The sequence below is a fragment of the Herpailurus yagouaroundi genome, unplaced genomic scaffold (assembly GCF_014898765.1).
Source record: "Herpailurus yagouaroundi ecotype Mexico unplaced genomic scaffold, PumYag 65230, whole genome shotgun sequence".
Classification (NCBI taxonomy): domain Eukaryota; kingdom Metazoa; phylum Chordata; class Mammalia; order Carnivora; family Felidae; genus Herpailurus; species Herpailurus yagouaroundi.
Genome location: NW_024418451.1, coordinates 2,036 through 8,877, shown reverse-complemented (window position 1 = coordinate 8,877; position 6,842 = coordinate 2,036). Strand labels below are relative to the sequence as shown.

At 42.8% G+C, this 6,842-nt stretch overlaps 1 pseudogene; it reads right to left on the bottom strand.

Annotated features, from left to right (window-relative positions):
* Window positions 1–2,353: 2,353 nt before the first annotated feature.
* LOC121024488 (chromobox protein homolog 3-like) lies at window positions 2,354–3,070 on the bottom strand (annotated as a pseudogene).
* Between the last annotated feature and the right edge of the window lie 3,772 nt (window positions 3,071–6,842).

Sequence of the window (6,842 nt, the reverse complement as noted above, 5' to 3'; positions counted from 1 at the left end):
TTCCCCTCCCCCATGGGTTCCTGTTAAGTTTCTCAGGATCCACATAAGAGTGAAACCATATGGTATCTGTCTTTCTCTGTATGGCTTATTTCACTTAGCATCACACTCTCCAGTTCCATCCACCTTGCTACTAAAGGCCATATTTCATTTTTTCTCATTGCCACGTAGTATTCCATAGTGTATATAAACCACAATTTCTTTATCCATTCATCAGTTGATGGACATTTAGGCTCTTTCCATAATTTGGCTATTGTTGAGAGTGCTGCTATGAACATTGGGGTACAAGTGCCCCTATGCATCAGTACTCCTGTGTCCCTTGGATAAATTCCTAGCAGTGCTATTGCTGGGTCATAGGGTAGGTCTATTTTTAATTTTCTGAGGAACCTCCACACTGCTTCCAGAGCGGCTGCACCAATTTGCATTCCCACCAACAGTGCAAGAGGGTTCCCGTTTCTCCACATCCTCTCCAGCATCTATAGTCTCCTGATTTGTTCATTTTGGCCACTCTGACTGGCGTGAGGTGATATCTGAATGTGGTTTTGATTTGTATTTCCCTGATGAGGAGCGACGTTGAACACCTTTTCATGTGCCTGTTGGCCATCCGGATGTCTTCTTTAGAATAGTGTCTATTCATGTTTTCTGCCCATTTCTTCACTGGGTTATTTGTTTTTCGGGTGTGGAGTTTGGTGAGCTCTTTATAGATTTTGGATACTAGCCCTTTGTCTGATATGTCATTTGCAAATATCTTTTCCCATTCCGTTGGTTGCCTTTTAGTTTTGTTGGTTGTTTCCTTTGCTGTGCAGAAGCTTTTTATCTTCATAAAGTCCCAGTAATTCATTTTTGCTTTTATTTCCCTTGCCTTTGGGGATGTGTCGAGTAAGAGATTGCTACGGCTGATGTTAGAGAGGTCTTTTCCTGCTTTCTCCTCTAGGGTTGTGATGGTTTCCTGTCTCACATTGAGGTCCTTTATCCATTTTGAGTTTATTTTTGTGAATGGTGTGAGAAAGTGGTCTAGTTTCAACTTTCTGCATGTTGCTGTCCAGTTCTCCCAGCACCATTTGTTAAAGAGACTCTTTTTTCCATTGGATGTTCTTTCCTGCTTTGTCAAAGATGAGTTGTCAAAACTTGTGTTGGTGGGCAGGACCGCAGTCAGACCCGATATCTGCCCACAGCCCACTGCTGGGGCCACAGTCAGACTGGTGTGTACCTTATCTTCCCCTCTCCCAGGGGCAGGACTCACTGTGGAGTGGTGTGGCCCCTGTCTGGGCTACTTGCACACTGCCAGGCTTGTGGTGTTGCTTCTATGGGATCTGGTGTATTAGACGGGGTGGATCCAGAAGGTGCACAGGGGTGGGAGAGGCAGGCTCAGCTCGCTTTGCCTTCAGTGGTCCCCTGTGTGAGTGGCCCTGCAGCACTGGGAGGGAGGCAGGCCCATCGGAGGGATGGATCCGCATAAGCACAGCATTGGGCCTTTGTGGGATGCAAGTTCAGTGATGGGAACTGGTTCCTTTGGAATTTTGGCTGGGGGATGGGAGAGGGAGATGGCTCTTTCCAGTGCCTTTGTGCACCGTGAGAGCTGAGCTCTGTCTTCCAGGGCCCAACAACTCTCCCTCCTGGTGTTCTCTTGCCCTCCCTACTCTCTGAGAGCAGAGCTGTTTACTTTTAACATTCCAGATGTTAAGTCCCTCTGGCTGTCAGAACTCACGGAGTCTGGCCCCTCCGCTTTTGCAAACCAGGCTTCAGTGGCTCTGCCTTGCATGGTGGGGTTCCCCTCCACTGCTCTGGCTCCCTCCCACCAGTCCGTGTAGCATGCATTGCCTCTCTGCCCTTCATATCCTCTTCTGTGGTCCTTTTGTCTATGCGTCACTCCTGAGAGTCCTTTCTGCTAGCCTTCTGGTGGTTTTCTGGGTTATTTACACAGATGTGGATGGAATATAAGCAATCAGCAGGACGAGGTGAGCCCAGTGTCTTCCTATGCTGCCATCTTCCCCTCTGAGTCCCCCAGGAATCACCATCTTCAGTTGTGTTTTTTAAAAATGCACACAATGGTTTGGAAATGCACGGGAACTGCTGCTGGATCTTCCTGTCCTCTGTGAGGACCCAGTGCGTGGTGGTGAAGGCCCCTCGAGCTGCCACACTCAGCAAGGTGGAAAGACTCAAATGTTTATTTTTGAGAGATAGATAGATAGCATGAACAGGGGAGGGGCAGAGAGAGAGGGAGACACATAATCCAAAGCAGGCTCCAGGCTCCGAGCTGTCAGCACAGAGCCCAACACAGCCCTCAAACTCACAAACTGCGAGATCATCACCTGAGCTGAAGTTGGATGCTTAATCACCTGAGCCACCCAGGCACCCCCAAAAAGCAATTATAATTTGAGGACACTTTATATTTGCCTCTTTTGCCAGAACTAAGTCTGCCTCATTGAGTCTTTCATTTCATGAGCAGTATTAATTTTTCACTGCTGTCTGTGGCATGAATTATTCAATCAGGATCAAGACTTATGGCAAAATCTCTTGACTTAGCAGCAGCATCTCTTTCTCCTTTGCTTTCTTATCATCAGATTCACTGTCAGATATTTTCTTTGTGTACCATATTTTTCTTTGTCAGCTTTTTGATAATTAAGAAATGCTTTGGGTCGCCTGGGTGACTCAGTCTATCAAGTGTCTAATATTGGCTCAGGTCATGATCTCATGGTTTGTGAGTTTGAGCCCTGCATAGGGCTCTGTGCTGACAGCTCAGAGCCTGGAGCTTGCTTTGGATTCTGTGTCTCGCTCTCTCTGCCTCTCTCACACTCTGTCTCTCAGTCTATCAAAAATAAATAAACATTATTGTTTTTAAAAAAGATGTTTCAATTAACTCTGGACTATCTAAATTTTATTCAGGTTCCCAAGTATTATTAACATCTGTAAGTCCTTTACACTTCAGGAAATACTCCATCTTCCCTTTCACTATACATTGGTTCAGTACTTTTTCCACCAAACTTCTTCTGGGTATGCCTCTTCTACTTTTTTTATTCTTTCCATTCTGTTTCTTTCCCATTTTTTGCAATGTAGTTTTATTGGAAGCCATTATTAAAAGTTTTTCTTTAAATTCTAGTTAGTTATCACACAGTGTAATATTAGTTTCAGGTGTACAATACAGTGATTCAACACTCATGTACAACACCTGGTGCTCATCACAAGTGCATTCCTTAATACCCATCACATATTTAACCCATTTTCCCACTTACTCCCCTTCTGGTATCCATCAGTTTGTTGTCTATAATTAAGAGTCTGTTTCTTGGTTTGCCTCTCTCTTTTCCCTTTGCTTGTTTGTTTTGTTTCTTAAATTCCACATGTGAGTGAAATCATATGGAAAAGCATTCCATGTTCATGGATTGGAAGCACAAATATTGTTAAAATGTCTGTATTACCCAAAGAAATATACACATTTAATGCAATGCCTACTAAAATTCCACCAGCATTTTTCCCAAAGCTTGAACATACAATCCTAAAATTTGTATGGAACCACAAAGGACCCCAAATAGCCAAAGCAATCCTTAAAAAGCAAAGCAAAGCAGGAGGCATCATAATTCTGGACTTCAAGGTATATTACAAAGCTGTAGTGATCAATACAGTATAATACTGGCACAAAAACAGACACATAGATAAATGGAACAGAAATGAACCCACATCTATATGGTCAATTAATCTTTGATAGAGAAGGAAAGAAAGTCCAATGGAAAAAAGTCTCTTCAACAAATGGTTCTGGCAAAACTGGACAGTAACATGTAAAAGAACAAAAATGGACCACTTTCTTACATCATACAGAAAAATAAATTGAAAATGGATGAAATACCTAAATGTGGGACCGGAAACCATCAAAAACCTAGAGGAGAACACAGGCAGTAACTTCTTTGAAATCTGCTGTGGCAACTTCTTACTGGACACGTCTCCACAGGTGAGGGAAACAAAAGAAAAAATAAACTATCGGGACTTCATCCAAATAAAAACCTGAACAGTGAAGGAAACAGTCAACAAAACTAAAAGACAACCTAAGGAATGGGAGAATAGGTTTGCAAATGACATATATGATGAAGGGTTACTATCCAAAATATACAAAAACTTGTCAAACTCAATACCTAAAAACCAATCCATTTAAAAAGTGGGCAGAATACATGAATAGACATTTTTCCAAAAAAGACATGCAGATGGTTAACAGATATATGAAAAGCTGCTCAACAACGCTCATCATCAGGGAAATACAAATCAAAACTATAATGAGACATCATATCACACCTGTTAGAATTGATAATGAACAATACAGGAAACAACAGGTGTTGGTGAGGATGTGGAGAAAAGGGAAACTTCTTACACTGTTGGTGAGAATGCAAATGGATATAGCCACTCTGGAAAACAGTATTAAGGTTCCTCAAAAAGTTAAAAATATCACTATCCAGGATCAAGGAATTGTACTACTAGGTATTTACCCAAAGGACACAAAATACTAATTCACAGGGATACATACACCAGAATGTTTATAGAAGCATTATCAACAATAACCAAATTTTGGAAAGAGTTCAAATGTCCATTGACTAATGAATGAAAAAAGAAGATGTGGTATATATATATATATATATATATATATATATATGCAATGGAATATTACTCAGCCATAAAAAATGAATGAAATTTTGCCATTTGCCAACAATGTGAGAGTATTATGCTATGTGAAATAAGAGAAAGAAAAATACCATGGAATTTTACTCATATGCAGAATTTAAGTAAGAAAATAAATAAGCATAGGGGAAAAAAGGAAAGGGAAACCAAGAAACTGACTCTTAACTATACAGATGAAACTGATGGCTACTGGAGAGGAAGAGGGCATCGGGAGGATGGGTTAAACAGATGACGGGTATTAAGGAGGGCACTTGTGATAAGCACCTGGTGTTGTATGTATGTGATGAATCACTAAATTCTATACCTGAAACTGATATTGCACTGTATGTATGTTAACTAGCTGGAATTGAAATAAAAACTTGGAAAATAATTAGAACTACCCTAGGATCCCGCAACTTCACTACTGGGTATTTACAAAAAGGAGACAAAAATACAAATTCAAAGGAATACATGCACCCCAGTGTTTTATAGCAGCATTATCAACAATAACCAAATTATGGAAAGAGCCAAAATGTCCATTAACTGATGAATGGATACAGAAGATATGGGGTGTGTGTGTGTGTGTGTGTGTGTGTGTGTGTGTGTGTATATATATATATATAAAGAATATTACCCAGCCATTAAAAAGAATGAAATCTTGCCATGTGTAATGACATGGATAGAGCTAGGGAGTATTATTCTAAGTGAAATACGTCAGAGAACAACAAATACCATTTTTAATTGCAGACTCGAATAGCTATTATCCACCATCTCCAAGCTGTTCCGGTCTCCAGTCTGCAGTGTTTTTGGCCCTGTAAGCCTCAAGCTCCAGCCACATCAGAGGGGGTTGGGGGTGGGGAGCTGTTCTGGGCTGGTGCCAACAGGTGCGGATGGTAAGGGGTGTGGGTGGGATTACAACGTTATTTTATTGGGTGGATAAAACCACTGTCAGTAGTCAAACAAACACAAAAAAGAAGTGTTTGTTAGTTCTTTAGTGTTAGGCATAGATTTAGAAATTAAATATGAAGATAGTAAAAAGACAGCAGTGCTTTTACTGAGAGTTCTTCCATTTACCGAATTTTCATGATTCTCAATTTTTAATAAATGTTTATTTAAAATTTTTTTATGTTTATTTATTTTTGAGAGAGAGAGAGAGTGTGAGCATCAGTGGGGGAGGGGCAGAGAGAATGGGAGAGACAGAATCTAAAGCAGGCTCTAGGCTCTGAGCTGTCAGCATAGAGCCCGATATGGGGCTCAAACTCACAAATTGTAAGATCATAACGTGAGGCAAAGTCGATCCCTTAACTGACTGAGCCACCCAGGTGTCCCTTTAGTAAATGTTTTAAAAAAAACATTGATAAGCTTATAATTTTGTTATATAGAAATCAGAACACTTATATAATTGAGGTTTTTTTTTTTTATTTTTTCTTACTAATGATATTTCAAAATACCTTACTTTTAAAAACTACAAAGGAGAGGAGAGGGAAGATGGCAGCGTAGGAGGAAGCTGGGCTAACCGAGCATCCTGCTGATCACTTAGATTCCACCTACACCTGCGTAAGTAACCCAGAAAACCACCAGAGGATTAGCAGAATGGAGTCGCCAGAGCCAAGCGCAGACGAGAGGCCAACGGAAGAAGGTAGGAAGGGCGGCGAGGCGGTGCGCACTCCACGGACTGGCGGGAGGGAGCCGGGGCGGAGGGGCGGCTCGCCGGCCAAGCAGAGCCCCCGAGTCTGGCTTGCAAAAAGCGGAGGGGCCTGACGGACTGTGTTCCGACAGCAAGCGCGACTTAGCGTCTGGGAGGTCATAAGTTAACAGCTCTGCTCAGAAAGCGGGAAGGCTGGAGGACAAAGGGAAGGAAAGCTGCTGAGCCCCCGGACGACAGAGCTCAGTTTGGTGGGGAACAAAGGCGCTCGCCAGCGCCATCTCCCCCGCCCATCCCCCAGCCAAAATCCAGAAGAGAACCAGTTCCTGCCAGGGAACTTGCTCGCTCCGCGCAAACACCCAACTCTGCGCTTCTGCGGAGCCAAACCTCCGGCAGCGGATCTGACTCCCTGCTGCTGCCACAGGGCCCCTCCTGAAGTGGATCACCTAAGGAGAAGCAAGCTAAGCCTGCCCCTCCTGCCCCTGTGCACCTTGCCTACCCACCCCAGCTAAGACGCCAGATCCCCAGCATCACAAGCCTGGCAGTGTGCAAGTAGCCC